Source organism: Lissotriton helveticus, chromosome 9 (assembly GCF_964261635.1).
Source record: "Lissotriton helveticus chromosome 9, aLisHel1.1, whole genome shotgun sequence".
Taxonomy (NCBI): domain Eukaryota; kingdom Metazoa; phylum Chordata; class Amphibia; order Caudata; family Salamandridae; genus Lissotriton; species Lissotriton helveticus.
In genome coordinates this window covers 789,353,917-789,375,127 of record NC_136070.1, presented here as the reverse complement: position 1 = coordinate 789,375,127, position 21,211 = coordinate 789,353,917, and the positions used below count along the sequence as shown (strand labels likewise).

Genomic DNA, 21,211 nt, shown 5'->3' with positions numbered 1-21,211 from the left:
TATAGTAGATAAAGCAGCTGGTTTTGAAGATGGTGCAGGCCACCAAGAGGAACCAGTGGAGTTCCACTGGGAACCATCTATGTTTCAGGTGAAAGAATTCCCTGCCAACTTTGAAAAAAAATTAAATAAAGAGAAATATCTGGGTCTGATTGAACGGATAAGGGAAGAGAGACCAGACATATATGAATATGAACCCTTTAAGACTGTTGAAGTAACACATTCAAAGACTGTAGTAATCTTTACGGCAATACTCAGTTTATTTTATTATGATTTAGAATTCCGAGGAATTCCACATAAGATACAATATAAAACATCATTTCATACATGTAAATATGCAAAACACAAAATTACTATTTCAATTTTATACTAAAATACATCCAATTAAAAGTAAGCAATCTCTTTACTTCATTAGTCTAGGCACTATAATGGTCTACATAATTCAGGCAATACTCTATTTCTAATACATGGACTTTTCTAGTGAATACATTTATAACTGTTGTATTGCTCAGAGAAGAGATTTGGATAAATACTTACCTACTCTATTGAATTAACCATATTCAGTGCAAAAGACACTGACGGGTAAGTTTCGGGTAGGTACTGGACATCTCAGTTCGGATGCAGTGGAGGTAGTATTTGAGGCACAGGGTGCCTGGGGGGGAAAAGGTAGAGTTGTATAATATATGCATATTAGTGAATTTTCTGATGCTGTGATCCAAGAGTAGAGCTCCAATGGAGTTCATGTACCCACTGAAGAGGATACGTAACAGTAAGGAACCCAGCAGGACTCCACAGGTGACTATGATCTTGTGGGACCTGGATGTGCCTTAGTAAGCAAAATGGTGCTGTTTGAAAAGGTAGGAGGAAAGAAATTGAAGGACGCTGCTAATAAATCCTCTTGGGACTTTGTGGTAAGGAAGAGGGTTGAATGGATGATGGGGTCAAAAAGCAGCTGATGTATTCAGAAATATCAGTATGTAGGGGTCATCTTCATGTGTGGTCAGGAGGACATTGCCCACAATTTGTAAGGCAGCTGTCTCTGTGCTGCAGTGCCATCTGAATCCAGCCTTGTAGCTGTGCAGGAGATGTTATGTTATGATATGTTAATTATATTTTTATAGCGCACTGCTGCCCCAGCAAAGGGGCGTCCAGGCGCTCAGACAGGTACTATAACATAACACGCAGGGGGGAGCGGCTACTCAGTGGGAGACAGGAAACAAAAAAGTTTTAATAGCACGCCTGAAGGTGGACAGGTCATTCAGAGCTCGGATGTACACCGGGAGCGAGTTCCACAGTCCCGCGGCAAGCACCCGGTAAGAGCGGCCACCCATTCTGCTGAGTTTGAAACGGGGGCAGACCGCCAGATGCAGAGCCTCCGATCTTAAAGATCTCGGAGGAATGTAGGGAATGAGCAGGTTAACAAGAGCCGGCGGCGAGGAAAGTTTCATAATTTTAAAAGCCAGACAGAGCGCTTTAAACTTAATCCTCTGTCTGACCGGTAACCAGTGAAGGGCAGAGATAGTGCCGGAAACAGAGCAATGTCTGGGAAGTCCAACAATGGCCCGCGGCGTTTTGTACCCTCTGAAGCCTGGATGCCTCAGCCTGATTAACCCCTAACATCAACGCACTTCCGTAATCCAGCCAAGATAAAACCGAGGCTTGGACCACGAGCTGCCGGGTGGGAGGGTCGAAGTATTTAAGAACCGGCCTTATGCCTCGCAAAATACCGTAACAAGTGGCTGCAACCTTCTTCATATGACCTGTAAAAGTGAGCGCAGGATCCAGCCAGATCCCTAAGTTTTTCACTTCGGACGCTGGAATGGGAGTCATGCCCAGCTCTGGAGGCCACCACTGGTCTCCCCATAGCTCAGCATGTTTCCCTAAAACCAACACTTCAGTTTTAGTGGCATTCAATTGTAAACAATTGGTACGTAGCCAACTAGCTACTGCCACAAGTCCAGCTCGGAATCTGGGGGCCTCCACTTCCGGGTCTCCACTCAGTGTCACCGCCAGCTGGTACTGTGATGGTATGTAGTGCAGTAGTGTAAGCTTCCTCACTCATAGAGCATGTCCAATTAAGGTATGAGATGCATGTACCTTACACACAGGTCTCTAGAGCAGGCGCTTAATCCACTGAGATGAGTGTATAGGTCACGAGTGAGTGAGTGAATGTGTAACTAGTGCTCTTGTTTCACTTTCATTTGTATTTTCACCCTATTCTCTTCTCTTAACCTTAACTTTTAATATACACCATGATGGGTGTGTATTCACACTTCTACCTGTGCTTGTCTTCTTTTCTCTCAACCAACCTTTTACATATAGTTTGGTAACTCTTTTCATTTTCCTCACCCTCTATCACTCACCTACCCCCTCTATTGTTTTCTCTTATGTCCTTCTTCTACCCCTGACCACTTTTTGGACCAGTGCAAGGATTTTTTCACCACCAAGGGTGGAGGCACATCTTTCCGTACCACTGACTCTCCCAGTGGTTCCACATTTGCTGCTGACTATTACTCTCTCCTGGTGACTGCCTAGGAATCCACCTAATATTCGCTTTCCAAAAAATAGAACAATTCTCTCTTGTGTATCACATTGTTCTCTCTTTTTCAAGAACTCCTCTCCTTGTCTCTTTCTCTCATGTATCCTCCTATTTCTTCTTAAACGTGTGTTCTTAACACATTCCATTTCTCACCACCTCCGCTCCCGTTTTCTATTTCCAAGACCCTTTTTCTCTCAGTCTCCAAACGCACACATTTCATTGGGAATTCTCATTTCTCTCCATCTTCCTCCCTCTCACTTTTGAATAGTTCACCAGACACACAGATACTCACTCTTCCTGACTCTCATCTCTGTATCTTCTCTCGTACTTTTCTTTCTTACAAAATCCTTTCACACGTCAGAGCTCTTGTTTCACAAATCCAAATATGAGTATGTCATCTGTTTCAGTTTTTCTGCTTTTCATTTTGGGACTTTAGGTACTGATTTAATAATGGGATATACTGGACTACAGGTCCCATGACATACTTATGCAGGGAGCTATGAAAATTGAGAGCTCCAATATCTTCAATTCTAGCCTTTTTTGCGCCACCTAATCCATAATACCAAAGAAAGATGTCCCACAGCGGATCAGCCGGCAAGCACCTCAGATTTCCAAAGTCCCTTAAAGTATTTTATATAGTTGTGCTGTCAACCTCCAGGACCTGCTGTGGTTCGGTCCCACTGGAATTCCAGACAAAAAATTTTTTTTTTTAAATGGAGGCAGCACCAAGTTCAAAGTCAATCAACGGAACCAAAGTTTGTTCAAAAATATATTTTTCTTTTTATTTTCTTATTCTCAAAGTGCACAAGACAGCCAACGCGTTTCGCTCCCCAACCACGGGAGCTTCGTCAGGGCAATTGTAATGGGCGGTTAGTCTTTCAGTAGTGCGGTCAAGTTGAATAAAGAGAATATGGCCAATGTAATGGTACAGATACTAGTGCAGATATTCCAAGGTGGGAATAAAGATGTCACAAAGCATGAAGGGCCGTCGAGTAGTTCACACAGATTTCATAAAAAGATTATCCCGCAGGGTAAATATTAGTATCCTAGGTACACTGTACGTGAAGCGACGTATGTGCAGTCCTTGATAAGCTGCTGACACACGTGCTTCGAGAATATGTCCGACAAAGACGGCCCACAGCGGATTCTCTCGAATCCATAATACCATCCTTTCTGTACCCCACAAATTTCCCTTACCATGCCATTCACATGCACTCAAACCTTCCTCTAACTGAAACACTCCCCTGACCAGGGGCGGCCTTAGGCATGTGCAAGCTGTGCACCTGCACAGTTCCGCCAAACCCCAGGGGCTGCCACGCCAATATATATCTTTAATGTAATAATCCTCTGAGGATGGATACATATTTGCGTGGCGGCCCCTGGCAGGGATTTGGCGGCCTCCGGCTCTGTTCCACTTCCAAACACCCTGCCCCCCCCCTTCACTGGCCTCCGCGCCTGCGGACTGGCCTAAAGGGCAACCAGGTAGTGCCCGATGGGCTGGTCTGACGGATCAGCATAGGGACCAGTTGTATGGCTGGGTGGGACGGTGTTTACTGTTGATTTTCCTGATATTACCACTTTTTTTTTTAGCTATCTGCTTCGTAGATGGGGGCCACTTTTATTTAATGCTGGGCCTATTTTTTTGTCCCTGTCTGACCCTTTCAAGGCCCGCCGATTTCCCTCCTCTATGTTCATTTAATTTCTTTTACTAGCCCTCCCAAAACCAAGAAGCTCCAGGAGTGAATTAGAAATGTCTATGCTTTTCATGTACGAAGAAACCCTGCATTTCATACACTCTTTACTAGACTTCTTCATTGCAAAGAACAGGTTAAGAGAGAAGGTATTCTGAATACTCCAGGTTATTGGAAACTTTCCCTGTATTTGAAGCATGTGCTTCTAAAATACGTGAGGGCGGTTTACTCATATGGGGTATGAGTCAAGAAGAGGATTCTTGCATATTATTGATAATGTCCAGCCCCCCCTCCCCCCACACTCTTTTTACTGACAAAATTAAGGGTCCTTCCTTCATGTAAAATATGTAAAAAATAACACTTTCCACATGGCTATCATGGGTCATAGTACAGACTCCACTCCATCACTACTGGATTTTCAGAGTTAAACCTGCCATATGGTTGCCTCTGACCTAGCCCTACTGGCCTCTTAAAGGCACTGGTTTTGACTCAGTCCTAGTCTGACCAGTGCGGTTACTCTCACCTAGCCTTACTGGTCTTTCAAGGGCCCCGGTCTGTGACTGAGTCTGACCTATGCCTTCCAGACTCTCCAGGCACTGGTCTGTGGAGGACTCTGTCCTTGTCTTACTAGCCTTTCAGAGGCACTAGTTCGTGACTGACTCTGTCCTAGTCTTACAAGCCTTTCAGGGGCACTGGTCTGTGAATCTCTGGACTAGCCCTACCGGCCTTTGAGGCTCTGGTTTGTGTGACTGACCTTGGGACACTCGCGTGAAACGTCATCTATTGTAACCCAGTTCTGACCACGGACTATCAAGAGGATGTGGGCAGGCACGGGCCTGACACTGCCCCAGCCCTTACGCTTTTATGAGGTGAGACTGACGTGCCCGTTTCTGCCCCAGTCTGATCTTCCTGTCACAGACGCCCCGCCCTTTTCATCCCATACACCTGTCTAGGCGCCTTAACAGGGTTGGACAGGAACAGACGAATCAAATTAAAATTTGAATTCAGAGGAGCCCACATTTCGCAGATCGGGCAGCTAGAAGTTGTAAAGACACGTTGTGGGCGTTGTTTGGAGGATATGGGAGACGGTATGCATTTGTGATTGCTGCGGGGAATGTTTGAGGTAATATCAGTGGAATCAACCGTGCAAACCGGTCCTTCAGACTACAATACAGGCGCACCCGCTGCCGGAAACCGGCCACCCACTGAATTGTCAGAATTGCCCTTCGGGCCGGTCTGACCCTGTGCAGCTGTGTCTCCCAACCGCCTCGTCACCACGGGTGCCAGGTCTGCATATCTTACGTCGATTCTCAATGTAGTTTTGTGTAAAAAAAAAAAAAAGAAGAAAGCCCAAACAGAACATGCGAGCCTGCAAAGATGATTCCTTCGTGAGACGCATATTTGAGGCTGTTAGTTGTCACGACCACCTTAGACTTAAGGAGTTATCCTGAAGTAATTGGTTATGGAGTGTGTACGTAATTGGCTCTTCTGTCCTGAAGCCCTGGGGGCGAGGATGCTTCTCTCTTTGACCTCCATTCACTTTTGGGTAAACCCAGCCCGCACAATGAACAGGCAATATATGGTTGCCTTGAGGGGGCGTAGGATATAAAGACAAGCAGCTGATGCAGACCCCTTACGGAGCCATATTGTACACAGAATGAGGACATACGTTGTTGAAGGCAATAAACAGCAATACGAAGGTTCCCATGAATTCACTTTAAAGACAGACACTTGGGTTACATATTACCAAAGATGTTCCAACAATACACCCCTGTGTGTGAACTCCGTGTAGCGAGAAACGAGTACCAGCATTGGGCAATCCCCTGGCAGCAGAGCTCGGATAATGGAGTCTCCCCTTCCCAAGATGGGTGCTTAGCTAGCTCAGTGTTGTGGTGATCCGCCCTGCCACAGAGATACGTATATGAGATCAGAGCTGTGGGAATCTAACCTGCAAGAGAGGGTTTGTTTGTAATCAATGTTGTGAATATCAGCTCTGCCCCAAGCGCTGGTTATGAATTCAGGGGCCTGGTTGCACCAGAGGAGTGTTCCTGAGATCACAGCCGTGGGGTAAGGCCTGCGCCACAGAGTGTTTCGGTTAGGTGTTCTCGCGATTAGGCCTTCACCAGAGGAGCAGTTGACAATTGTGGGGCTCTGACCTTCACCAGATGAATGTCTGTCAATATTGGGGGACTACCTCTGCACCAGAGGAGTGTTTGAAATCAGCACTGTGGAGTGTTTGTAAGATCAATGTTGTTGGGACCAATCCTGCCCTACATCAGAGGCAGGGTTGCTGTTGTAAGAATCCGGTCTTCTACTGGAGACTAGGGTGTTAAGTCCTGCAGTGGTTCTTGTCAGATCTTAGTCACATGGTTCAATAAAGAACAGTTGAGTGAGGAAATGATATTTGGATATTATGGAAACGTCCCCTTTATGCAATGCTGTATCGCAACCTTGTCTGTCTTTTACAACCACATCATTCAACTATAACTCACTACCTCAGCGTTCACTTTTTTTGCCACCGCACTGACCCACTACCACACTTGTTAATCCTCCACCACCCCTTGCCTCGGATGCAATCCAACTCCCCGACTGACCCCCACCACGTCTGCTCCACTCCCCATATCTCATTTACACTGAGACTGACTGTAATCATATCAAGTTTGGAAGGATGGGTTAAGCCTCACTTTTGACCATTAGATTTTCTTTACCCTCTTTTGGCGGTATACCAGTCAATGTTCTATACTGTTAAGAGGCTCCTTTGGTTGAATTCTTGGCTGTATAAGTGTACTTTTAGATAGATAGCCACAACTATAAGCCCAACTTTCCAACACTCTCTCACAACTGCTCCTAAACTACCTTTGAGCCCATACTACCTTTCACCATAGATGCTCTACTGCCTCTACATATCTGTGCCTTCCCAGTGCAGTCCAACAGCAGATCCTCAACTACCCTCAAATTCCAACAACTTCTTGCAATCTTGCCACTGCCTCGCCACTATAGTGCTTCGTCAATTATAGGTGCACTGCCTGCCATCTCATCGGAATACAAATCAGCTATATCTTGTTGCTCTATATACACCTGAAAAATGCCCTCAGAGACGTAATTGTATTAGGAATGTTTGTACCCGACGTCTATCAAATGAATGAAGGCCCCAACCGAATATGTGCACTGGCAAAGCCGTACAATAACTTATCCATCCACTCATCCTACACTCCATTGAAATATCAACAAACCTCAACCATGCTTTTGTGAATGAAATGAACATGATCCTAGGAGAAATATTGAGAGCCTTCCTCTCTCTCCATAACCTATTTACAGCCCGAGCCATGCCATCAGGAGCACAGGACTTTGACATTTTCTCTACTCAGCAGCACTCACTGGTCATCTAATACAGAAGATGACAACGACACCTGCCAGATGTATTAAAGAGATCTATCACTATCAAACTGCTCCATCTCTGCTGCATACTGTCCACAACTCCTCAGGGGCCTGGAAACCTTCCCCAGCTACATGAAGGTCAAACTCGTCTTTCAAATGCTATAAAACCTACCTTAGAATGGGTACTCTTAAGTAATCTCCTACCTATTACCAGTCTGGCCTTCCCAATCAAGGTAATCGAGTAAGCGTTGGCATGCCCGCCACAGCTACCCAAAGACCGGCATGAACTGCTCCACGCCTAGTTGTCTACCCCAAACCCCTTTGCAGCATAGGGGCAGGCTGCCTCCAGGTGGTTGATGATATTGTCAAGAAGCCTCACAACTGAGATCAATGCCTGCATCTTCCACCCCTTCCTCCGCAGTCTGGTTTGTGCCCTCCATTATGGTGTTCTAAAAGGAACTGAACATCCGCTGTATACCAAACAACCTAATATGCATGCGCCACGAACAGCCACACGGCATCCACTCCTGGTGAATGCCACCTGGCGAGTGCCTCCATGTAACCTCACTACTGACTCTACAACGCAGAGTATAGTTTGCTGGTTGCATCGTACCTCATTTCTGTGTATGATGTCACTGTGTCATCTATATTATTGCGCATTCTGTATCCACCCAAACATGAACCTCTCAGTTCCTGTCTGCTCATAGGTAAACCACTGCCATACCTTATGACTCACCATGCTATATGTAAATCTGAATACTTTTTGAAAACTACTGCATTCGCAAATATAAGTGAAATGTTCCCCTGATCGGATACAAGCTATTCCTAAAGCCAAACTCAAAAGATAAAGATTGCATGCAAGCTCCAAGTAAATAAAATAACAAATAAAATATTGGGATCCAACAGCACGTTGAACAGCTATGGGAAAAGAACAGATGATGGGCGGGATGCTGAACAAATCAAGCATTCACCCCTTAAAGCAGATCTAGGTTAAATCCATCACCAGGGGATTAGTCCCGCCCGTTCTGCCAGGCCAGGTCCTCCATGGAATGGAAACAAACATCCTGGGACGGTTTTGGGGTATCACCCCTCATTAGCCAGGCTGGAAGAAGGAGGAAGGAAGGAAGGCAGGCAAGGAGACAGGCAGGCAGGCAAGGAGACAGGCAGGCAGGTTTAAAGTACGTACAGACCATGGACAGCACATGTTTTTCAATGAACATAAAATCCGGGATGCAGGATCTTGGGACATTCCTCAATGCCATCCTACCCTAATTTAAATTAAAACAAGCACATGTTACACCAAAGCGATCATACACAGTGGGCATATAGGATGTGTCACCGATAGCAGGACAATCCCCCACATAGTATCATTAAATTCACTTAAGATTATATTCACAGATTACCTAATGGGAAATATGTGAATGCTTGATTTTCCCAAAAGTTAAAGAACTCAAAATGGCATGCAATCATTTAAACAAAGGGATTGACTTCCAAACAATAAGCGTGCAAAATATCACAAAATCAGACTCCTTCACATAGGAACAAGGGGAGACCCATCCTATTCAGTTCAGTTCAGTTCAGTTCAGTTCAGTTCAAAATCTTTTATTCGATTAATCGTTTTGATAATCATAAAAAGTACATCATAGAAAATTAAGTATTCAATAAGTGCACGAATGACTTGTCAGTTACTTTAGGAGAATCAGCGGCCCCTGCAGTATTCCCCTGAGGAACACAGATCCTCAATAGGGCAAACAAAGCCTGTAAAGGCGCCTCAACAGAAACAAAACTAACTGTGAATTCTGGTGCCTGAAAATGATGAAAACGAACAACAAAGTCATAATCTTTCAGGAGAAAAAAGGTAAGAGCCAATTAAAACAAGCACATGGTTAAGAGGAAGACTAAGAAGCAAATACAACAGTCGGGGAATAACATTCAGCACACTGGAAACTTCGCATCAGCCTTTCTATGCTTCCAAAAGAAGATATAAAGGCCAAGCTGTGAAGCAATGGATGAAACTATCGCAAAGAGCTGTCAATCTAACCCTCCTCTGGGCAGTGAAGCCTAGGACCCCAAAAACAAACACCAGCTGTTACACCAAAGGGCAGATCACAAGTTGGACGGTAGTGGTGGGGAGGTCATTTTCCACCCGTAATTACCGTTCCCCTACAGCATCAACCGACTATTACCTGCAATGATTAGTTTATGGCCTATTAATGAGGAATAACATGTTGGGTAACATGTTCCCTCATGTTTCATTACCACCTGCCCATTTTCTAGGCTTCCTGACCTTCCTGATCCCTTCAGCGACGGTCGCTCCTCTCTGCTCCCAGCGCTCGTGGTGTGGTATTGTAGCGCTTTACTTCCGATTGTGCTGATCTTGCTGTGTGCCTGCTCGTAATTCCCTAGCAATACTCCCAGCGCCTGATCGCCCCGCATATTAGCATATTCGCGCTATATTTAATAAGTGCGCTTTGAAACGATCTGCATTGCTTTTAACTGTGATTTTAACTGTAGCTTCAACTCGCGCCTGACTCTGCCGGTGCCACTAGCATTTCCGTCGCTTTTATAACTTTGTGTGCCCCGACCCTCTTTCGCGTTTGGCTTGCAGCCATTTTGTTTGCTTGTTTGTTGTCGTGTCCCTGCCCGACCCCCCACCACGCTCCCGCCTCCCAGCTGACCCTCCCTCCCACAGAGTGTTGTAGATCCGCTCTCCATCAGAAATGCTGTGACCTTCCTGATCCCTTCAGCGACGGTCGCTCCTCTCTGCTCCCAGCGCTCGTGGTGTGGTATTGTAGCGCTTTACTTCCGATTGTGCTGATCTTGCTGTGTGCCTGCTCGTAATTCCCTAGCAATACTCCCAGCGCCTGATCGCCCCGCATATTAGCATATTCGCGCTATATTTAATAAGTGCGCTTTGAAACGATCTGCATTGCTTTTAACTGTGATTTTAACTGTAGCTTCAACTCGCGCCTGACTCTGCCGGTGCCACTAGCATTTCCGTCGCTTTTATAACTTTGTGTGCCCCGACCCTCTTTCGCGTTTGGCTTGCAGCCATTTTGTTTGCTTGTTTGTTGTCGTGTCCCTGCCCGATCCTCCACCACGCTCCCGCCTCCCAGCTGACCCTCCCTCCCACAGAGTGTTGTAGATCCGCTCTCCATCAGAAACGCTGTGACCTTCCTGATCCCTTCAGCGACGGTCGCTCCTCTCTGCTCCCAGCGCTCGTGGTGTGGTATTGTAGCGCTTTACTTCCGATTGTGCTGATCTTGCTGTGTGCCTGCTCGTAATTCCCTAGCAATACTCCCAGCGCCTGATCGCCCCGCATATTAGCATATTCGCGCTATATTTAATAAGTGCGCTTTGAAATGATCTGCATTGCTTTTAACTGTGATTTTAACTGTAGCTTCAACTCGCGCCTGACTCTGCCGGTGCCACTAGCATTTCCGTCGCTTTTATAACTTTGTGTGCCCCGACCCTCTTTCGCGTTTGGCTTGCAGCCATTTTGTTTGCTTGTTTGTTGTCGTGTCCCTGCCCGACCCCCCACCACGCTCCCGCCTCCCAGCTGACCCTCCCTCGCCCCTCCCCGTCCACCATCCGCATATGACAGATGTTCCCGCGCGCAGCGTTCACGCGCAGCGATCGCGCCCCAGTCGCGCCGAAGGTGCGCCAAAGGTAAGCCCGTCTACGCCCGTCTGCGCCTGGACCGCGCCCAGCGCCCGTCCCCCTGCTCTATGCCGCTCCCAACCCCCCAGAATAACTTATGATGCCTCTACTCTCCTCGCCCTCAACGCCGGACGCACCCCACTTTGCTGCGAAGCTACCCCAGGACGTACCCACGGCCCATTCTCCTGCCTCTCCTGTAAGTTCAACTGCTCCAGGACCCTCACCAAACACACTTCCTCCACACACAGCCCCGAACCCAACAACTTGAACTGCATCCTGCTCAACACCCGCTCGGTCCACAGACATGCAACTGAACTCTGGGACCTAATCGACACTGCGTCACCTGACATCGCCTTCCTTACTGAAACATGGATGAATGCATCTTCTGCCCCCGACATCGCCATAGCCATACCGGACACCTACAAGATCATTCGAAAAGACCGCACCAATAAAACAACTGGAGGAGGCATCGCCATCGTCCACAGAAACACCATCAAAATCACAACCAGCTCCGACGACAATCTTGCAACCGCCGAACACCTCCACTTTCAGATCCACACCGACCCCAGGACCACCCTTAGAGGCACCCTCATCTACAGGCCTCCAGGCACCCGATCACAATTCAGCGACGACATCACAGACTTCATCAGCCCGCACGCCCTCGCTTCCGAGAACTACATTCTTCTAGGAGACCTCAACTACCACCTTGAAAACACACTCGACAACAACACCACCACCCTTCTGGACAACCTGTCCAATCTCGGACTCAAACAACTTGTTGACTCCCCCACTCACACAGCCGGACACACGCTCGACCCTATCTTCACCTCCAGCAAGCACATCTCCTTCGATCGCACTACAGCTCTCCACTGGACGGACCACAGCTGTGTTCACTTCAACTACAAAACCACCCTTTCCAACAACCGCCCACAACCCATTCCCCGGAGAAAATGGAATAAAATTACCACCGACCAACTCCTCACATCACTCAACCAAAACCCTCCCACCCTAGCAATGGACCCAGACCAAGCGGCCTCCAACCTCAGGCAATGGATTACCCACAGTGCGGACGAACTAGCACCCCTGAAAAAACACCAGTTGAAATCATCCAGCAAAAAGGCTCCCTGGTTCAATGATGACCTTAAAAAATCCAAGAAGACATGCCGCACCCTGGAGAAGAATTGGAGAAAAGAACCAACCCCCGACAATATGGCCTCCCTCAAGACAGCCACCCGCAAACACCACCAACTGATTCGATCCGCCAAGAAATCAGCATTCAAGGACCGTCTCGACAACAATTCTCATAACAGCAAGGAACTCTTCAATATCGTAAAAGAATTCACCAACCCTTCCGCAGCATCCAACGACATCACTAACTCCCAAGACCTCTGCGATGCGCTATCCTCCTTCTTCTACAACAAAATTGCTGACATCCACAACAGCTTCAAGAATACTCCCAGTGACCAACCCGCCCCACCCCCTTCAGATCCCACCCCTCCAACTAACAACCTCAGCTCCTGGAACCCAATCACCATTGAAGACACCATTCGCCTCATGAACTCAATCCACTCCGGCTCGCCCTCTGACCCCTGTCCCCACTACATCTTCAACAAAGCTGACTCCATCATTGCTCCCCAACTCCGCGATGTCATCAACTGCTCTTTCAACTCTGCCACCTTTCCAGAAATCTGGAAACACGCCGAACTCAGCGCCCTTCTGAAAAAACCCACAGCAGACCCCTCAGAACTGAAAAACTACCGACCCATATCCCTCCTCCCTTTCCCGGCCAAAGTCATCGAGAAAGCCGTCAACAGCCAACTCGCCGCCTTCCTTGAATCCAACAACTCCTTGGATCCCTCACAGAACGGCTTTCGAGCCAAACACAGCACCGAAACCGCCCTCATTGCGGCGACCGACGACATCCGAGCACTCCTAGACAACGAAGAAACAGTTGCCCTCATCCTACTCGACCTCTCCGCCGCCTTCCACACTGTCTGTCACAGCACCCTCATACAACGCCTCAACAACATCGGCATACAAGGAAAAGGCTTGGACTGGATCATCTCGTTCCTAGCCGGGAGAACACAAAAAGTCCGACTCCCCCCTTTCTACTCAGAGCCCACCGAAGTCATCTGCGGCGTACCTCAAGGTTCCTCACTCAGTCCCACCCTCTTCAACGTCTACATGAGTCCTCTCGCCTCCATCGCACGTCAACACAACCTCAACATCATCTCCTACGCCGACGACACCCAGCTAATCCTTTCCCTCACCAAAGACCCCAACACCGCCAAAACCAATCTTCACGAAGGTATGAAAGAAGTAGCCGAATGGATGAAACAGAGCCGCCTAAAACTCAACTCAGACAAAACGGAGGTGCTCATTCTAGGATCCTCCCCCTCAGCTTGGGACGACTCTTGGTGGCCTTCCGCTTTGGGATCAGCACCCACACCCACAGACCATGCACGTAACCTTGGCTTCATGCTAGACTCCTCTCTCTCAATGTCCAGACAAGTCAACGCCGTATCGTCCTCTTGCTTCAACGTCCTTCGCATTCTCAAAAAAATCTTCCGCTGGATCCCCCTCAAGACAAGAAAGACGGTCACCCATGCACTGGTCACGAGTCGACTAGACTATGGCAACACACTTTACGCCGGAATTACAACAAAATTGCAGAAAAAGCTCCAGCGTATCCAAAACGCGTCAGCGAGACTCATATTAGACATCCCGCGCCAAGAGCACATCACCGGACACCTAAAAAACCTCCACTGGCTTCCCGTCAACAAGAGAATTACTTTCCGCCTTCTTACCCACGCACACAAGGCCCTTTATAATCAGGGACCCGAATGCCTCAACACCCGACTGTCCTTCTACATTCCCACCCGCCAACTAAGATCATCCAATCAAGCCCTCGCCGCAGTCCCGCGCATCCGTAAATCCACCATGGGTGGCAGATCATTCTCCTTCCTGGCTGCCAAGACCTGGAACTCACTCCCCACCCACCTTCGCCTTACTCAGAACCACATTTCCTTCAGGAAAGAACTGAAAACCTGGCTATTCGACAAATAGTGAACCCCTCCCTCTAGCGCCTTGAGACCCTCTGGGTGAGTAGTGCGCTATATAAATGCCCGAACTTAAACTTAAACTTAAACTTTTTAAACTTAAACTAGGCTTAAATGCCACCTGCTTTTGGAAGGTGCAAGTGTACCCAGCATTTACCGCAATGGCTAATGCAAGGCGTGCACAATCACGCCCTTTGTACTCCTGTCTCTGCTGGAAATGGGAATTTAAGGCCATAAGGGAGTTACTGCATCACTTGCGATCTCTGGCCCCTAGTATAAATCCCGACCAACAGAAAACACGTGCCTCCTGTTCTACAAAACAAGCATTGGCGTTGTACAAAAACTATCATTCAATACCTGTCGATTGGAATTAGGAAAGAAACAACAATAACAATCTACTGAAAAATCCTATCACACACTACTTATCACAAAACACAACGGAGGCTCGCCCATAAATTCCACTGATAGCGAAACCCAGAGCAAGTGATCACTGTCTGGAGGTCGAAAAAGGACAGCACATGTAGAACAAGGCAACATCTGTCAAAAATAGCACCCAAGTCTCACAGAAACTTCAACTCCTCAAATCCCTCATAAACTGCCATAATTGTGAGGAAACAAAGAACTCCTGCTATGGGGAAACCCTTCACGGGATCCTGAACTTCAAAAAGTAAGCCTTCAGAGGATCCAAAAGTCAGCTTGCACAACTGTGATTCTCCAAAAACTCACATTTAGCTTTACTGAATATGCGTGAGTTTGTAAAGTTTTGGGGACACTAACACAGCCATGCCATACAATGCCAAAAGAGCATTATTGAAATGAAATGAGAGCAAGGGAGTGAGTGAGACAGATAGAAGGCAGAAAGAGCAAACAAAAGGGAGGGAAGATGGGGGGAAAGAGCGAGACAGAGCCAGAGAATGGAGGGGAGAGAGAGCAATGGAACAAGAAATATAGAGAGGAAGGAAGAGAATGAGAGATGGAATGAAATTGAAGGGTAGCGAAAAAAAGGACGAGACCAGGAACTGAAAGAAAGAAAGAGAAAAGGACAGAGAGAAAGCAAGAGAATCGAAACATGGGAGTTGGGAAGGAGAGAGGTACACAAATAGGTGTAGAGAGTAATATAGGTAATTATTACTTTAGTGAAAAAAGCTAATACACAGATATCGAGTTCCTAACAGAACGAGGACAGAACAGAAAGGTCGAGCAAGAGAGTGGCAAAGAGGGGTCAGGGCGAGCAGGAGGTAGTTAAAAAGAGGCCAACCAGGCTCAAAGCATGACGGCTAATGTTATTCCTAAACCTCACCAATCCAGTGTCTCACTGCAACCTCTGTTGTTATTCCTAAAACCCCTCCACACTCAAAACAAGACATCAAATGTCACTCTTTACTCACATGGTGTGCTTAATGTTACTCCTGAGTCTCACCCCTTCAGTCGCATAGAGCGGTCGCTGTTTCTTGTGAGACTCACATCTCCAGTCTCAGGATGTGATTGTTATTGTTACTCCTCAGCCTTCAATTTTGTTTTATGATCTCTAATGTTGGTCCTGCATCCCTCTAGTTTCATACTTTGATCTCTTATGGTGCTTCCGGGTCTGTCCTTTCAGTCTTATCTCATGAATTCTAATATTAACTCCAATGACCTCTATTCAGTCTGATCTCATACCCTCTAATCATACTGATAGACTACTCATTCATGTCTCATATTGTGACCAAAAATGGTACTCAAAGGCCACATCATGATCTATAACCCTTTTAACTGCCACGTAATTACCTCCAATGCCTGCCCTCTTAACATTATTCACTAGACACTACCTCAAATCTGACATCATAATCGCTAATGTTACTCAATAGCTAATCCCTTACGACTAGCATCAGGGCCACTGATGCCACTTAATGGCACTCTTATATCATGACTTTTAATGTTGCTCAAAGGCCCCTCCCTCAAGCCTGGTCTTGCAACTTCCTATGTTAATCAATGGTCACTACCTCAACTCACAACCTAACTGCTAACATTACGGCCGCTCCCTAAAGTCTCATATCACAACCTCAAAATGTTAATCAATGTTCACTCCTTGAAGTCTCATATCGAGACCTCAAACATTACTCATAGGCCACACTCCCAAGTCTGATATTATGAGCTCCAATGATACTCAGTGACCCCATCCACATCCCCATGTCTGATGTCAGGACCTCTAATGTTTCCCAATGGCCAATCTCCCAAGCCTCATATTGTAACCTCTAATGTCCTTCAGTGGCCACTCACTCAAGTCTCCTATCATGACTTCTCATGTTAATCCCGAACCACGCTATTTAATCTTATATTCTGTCCTCTAGTCTCTGTTGTGCCCTTGCTGTAAAATGCGTATGTCTTCCATTGTGCTAACTTCCTTTAGAATTTGGACTTTCTTAATCATAAACCATATTCCTCCGTTTCTTCTCGTGGTGTGTGGTTTAACCACTGCACAATTTTAATCGCCAGTTCCTGGACTGTTTCCAGCCAGTCTTTGTCATTTCAAAAAAGGTAGCTTCCATAACTGAAGACAGCACTCAGGTTACAGCCACAGGACCACAGAGGTGGCCTTCAGAACTGAACCGACCGCAACAATAACAAAATGGTTGTTTTCATATATAGTTTTTATGTCTGGCATTCTAGGAACTGTAATAATCGTGATTTCTGTCAGCTGTCGCACAATGTAATGGTACTTGGTATACCGACCTCTAAAGGATCATGGATGTAAGGTTGTGTCGATATTGCTAGGACTGGAACTCGTGATCTGCAAAGGAAAACAGCTATGTCCGACTGTAAAAACCCTGGCTCTATGTTTTGTGATCTTGTTTACCCTAATATGGCCTTGTAGCGCTAGGAAGCTTTATCATCAGTGTGCTGTACAAACACCCCAAGACATAAAATTAAAGGTGGCAAGCTGCTGAAGGCTAGAGCTTTGCTTGAGTCAGCTGCTGGGCTCTGGCTCAACTCGAGGTCCTCTTGGACCTTTGAGCCCAAAACGAGCCAAGCTTTCATGTGGGGTCTACTATCACATATGCCCTTATCTCAGGGACACAGAATTAAAGACATATATCAGTGACTTTGATGTAAAAAAATGAGAGAGAAAGAGATATTCCTTTAGTGGCTGAATTGCACACTGTGAAGCCAGAAAACCTGGGATCAATGCCAGTTCTCCTGCATGACCAAATTGTGTGATCCTAGGCAAATATTTTATTTCATTGAACCTCGTTTTTCATCATTATCTCATGTGATGAGCACCTTCTAATATTTGAGTTCAGGGTGTGCACTGTTAAAAAAACTATTATGTTTGATTTAATAGTCTGGAATTCTGTTCCATGTATAATAATAATCTAGACTACATATAGGGCAAGTGTAACAACTGATTTGCCTCTTAGTTCATTATCATCGTGGTGGAGGGAGGAGGGGGGTCATGAATGTTTCTAAGCTCTTTTTTTTAAAACTATTACTTTTAATCAAAGGCTCACAAAACAATCATAGAATCTCATGTACTAAGGTGAACCACTTCCGAATGTCAAACAAAAAAAATATTTTTAATGTGAATACATTTTATCACATGATATTTATTACGTGATATATATGCCAAATGTTTTGAAGGCTTAGCTCGTGCATGGGCTCTTCGAGCCGATCCATGGCTCGACCCGGCTCTCCCTGTTAATCTGCTGGACGTCCACGCATCCACCCCCGGGCTGTGCTCCTCTTGTGGCCATACTCCCAGCGCCATTTTAAGGATTTGTGGAGCCCTGGCCAAGACATCTATCGGTTCAGGCCCCCTGTTCGGAACAGCATTACACCCGTATTACTAATGTTCAGCTAATTCAAGCCCTCATGAGTGGTGAGTCTGAGAGAGTTGGTGTAAAGGGTATGTAATGATTTGTGAGGTTAGGAGGGGTGAAGTAGAGAAAGGCGAGGTAGAAAGAGAAGGGGGAGGTAGAAAAAGAGGCAGGGAAGACAGCACGAGATGGGTTGCATGAAGGTTGAAAGTGCGGAAGACAGAGAAGCAGAGAGAGGCAAAAAGGGTGAGCAATGTAGGGAGAGAGGTGACAGAATGAGAGGTAGGTGAGGGACAGAAAGAGCGGTAGGTGGAAAGTAGAGAGCGGTGAGTCAGGGGACGGGTAGACAGAGGCTGACAGTGGAGACAGGACGAGAGGAGATGGAGGAAGTGAGCGAAAGAGAGAGAGAGAGGGCGCGTGAGAGATTCATCTGCATATCCAAAATATTTTACCAGCCAGGCCCCTGGCAGTTAGGAGACCTGGGCAACCGCCACTTTGGCCATGCCTTAAAACGTCTCTGCATAGTACTCGAGATGCGGCCTCTGGAATTTAGCTCAATACCCTGGATTTTTGTGGCCTCTACAAAGCAACACATTTTCCCAGACGTAATCCTCAGAATGCAAAATATATATTTAAGTGCGGTCTCTGTATACAAACGTGTGATATAAAACAGCATATCATGTACAATAACTTACGTAGCCCGGGGTCCGATGGGGGTAGCGTGGCCCCATACTGTCCTCCAGCGGCGCAGGTTCTGAACGCCCCTCGTCTCGTCAGCCCACGAGCCGCTCTTTTTCCCTTTTCCTGTTGTGCTTTGCTGTTTCCTCTGCCGTTTCCTCGCTGGCGGGCCCAGGGCTCCCTACTCAGTGCTGGGCGAACACCTCCGCGGTGCCGGGCAGTGAACCTGGTGAGTGCCCTTAACACGCTGCCCGGCACCATGGCATGACATTGGCACTACCTGCCATCGCCCTTTTCTGAGGCGTATTCCAGGCGATTAAACAACAGGCGTTATACCCAAACGGAGTTCTAATCCCCTGTGACCATACGAAGTGATCCGGGACAAGACATCTAATCTCGACTACCCTTCATCCTTACCTCCGAAAAGCGCTACATAAAAAACTCGCCTTTTGTTTCATGATCCACTCCTTGACCCTGCTTTGGCCTGTCTTTCGTTCCTGTTTTTGCTGGTCTATTTTTCTTATGCTCTGTCCCTAGTTCAGAATTTACTGATTTGATCTGCCCGATCTCTTCTCTTCTCTCTGACTCTCTGCCCTTACACCGACCACTTTTTTTCTAGTAATGTGGCGTTTAGCAGTTATTCCAACTAAAATGTGGCTGGGAAGCTTTCCCTTCACTCCGCCCCACCCACCCCATCCCATCCTGCCTCCAGGACGTGATATCAGCTGGAGCCGTGCCACCCTCGAGCGCCCGGCAGCCTGGGGAGTTTGCCACGCTTGTTGTTGAATGTTATGGGGGTGACAAGTCCTCTTTAACATGCCCACGGGCAGGTTTGAGTAATGAGATTATCTGCCACTGCCTGGGTTTCATCTTTTGTGCTTATGTTATGGCTGTTAGTAAAACCCAGCAGCGCAGTGTGTGGCACCGAAGTAGCCCCGCAGGGTATGCATGGATGGGGGTTCTTTTGTGTGGAGTGGGCCTTCAAGGGTCATACAGCACTGGTAAGACCAAGTAGAACAAACTCAGCGCGCCTAACGTGCTAAAGTCATTTCCTTGTTTAAAGCAGTGGTAAATGAAGAAAAAATAGGCCTTTTTTACTGGAGTTATTTCCTGGTTTAAAAAAGTCCTAAGACTATCTAAAGGAAAGACATATGTGTCTTATTCACTAATACCATCCCCTGGTTTGAGACTATATTTTCTACGTTTTGTCTTGGCTTTCTCCTATGGATGTATTAAGTCACACAAGAACATTTTAAAATGCATTAAGAATGTTTTAATGTTGTCTTCAGTCAGTTCAAAACAGTTCATAAATCAGGGATACTTTTTCTTGGCTAAATACTCTTTTAATACTGTGTTAAGTTAGGATCAAGCGCAGGGAACAATAAATAAATAATGTCCAGCATGTTGAGGACACACAGCAGAGGCTTGTAGTCAAAGAACTAATGGGTAGATGCATCATTGTTGCCGTTTGCGATTCCTAAATTGCGAAAATTAAGAAATCGCAATTTAGAAATCGCAAACGGCAATACATAAATGATTCACATTTATTTTTGCGATTCAGTATTTTTCCTTAATTGTGATTCACAATTTGCGAATCACAATTAAGGAAAACCCTTCCCATTGATTCCTATGGGCCAAAAGGCCCATAGGAATGAATGGGAAGGCAATCACATTTTGCTAATTTCAAATTGCAATTCGCAAAATGTGAATGCAATTTCAAGGGTGCAGGGGGGTCCAAAGAACCCCTCCCTGCACCCCTGAAATGTAACTTTAAATGCAATTTACACACACACATGCCCCAAGGGCAAGTGTGTGTGTAAATTTAAACTTTCAAAAATGCAATTTGTGCATATTTGATAGTTTTCGGTACATTAGCATGAAGTTCAATTTCATGCTATTTTACCCCTTCCAAAGTGCGAATTCGCAATTTAAAAATAATCATGCATTGCATTTAAGAAATCTCTAATTGCGATTTCTTAAATGCAATCGCAATTTTAGAAATCGCAACATGGTTGCGATTCCTAAAATTGCGAAATGCATGATGCATTCCAAATTAGTCAATTGCATTCGCAAACGGCCGAAAAATGCGATTCGCACAGTTTGCAAATGCAATTCTGTTTGATGCATCCCCAATTCCCATCTCTTTATTTCATCATCTGCACACGGCAAGACAAGTACTATTAACAAAGGTGCAAATAACACCTATAGTTGAGGCGCCAACATCATGTTTTGCTAAAGTTTTATCTGGCTTAAGTCAGTCTTTAAATTGTGTTAAGCAAGGTTGTACAGTCTTAAAACTATAATTAAACTGCATTAAGCCAGTTCAAAACCCTTCTTAAATCAGAGCCATGCTTCATGATTTAAGACAGTCCCAAGAATGTCTTAAGCCAAGGAAACACTTCAGTTAATCAGACC

The 21,211-nt window shown here is 46.2% G+C and overlaps 1 protein-coding gene across 1 annotated transcript in view; it reads right to left on the bottom strand.

Annotated features, from left to right (window-relative positions):
• LOC144782975 (bone morphogenetic protein 2-like) overlaps positions 1 to 19,231 on the bottom strand; it is a 72,251-nt gene extending 53,020 nt beyond the window's left edge. Inside the window, exon 1 of the mRNA XM_078662194.1 lies at positions 18,814 to 19,231. The gene's annotated coding sequence lies outside the window, so the exon portion shown is untranslated. The remainder of the gene's footprint in view (positions 1 to 18,813) is intronic.
• Positions 19,232 to 21,211: the final 1,980 nt, after the last annotated feature.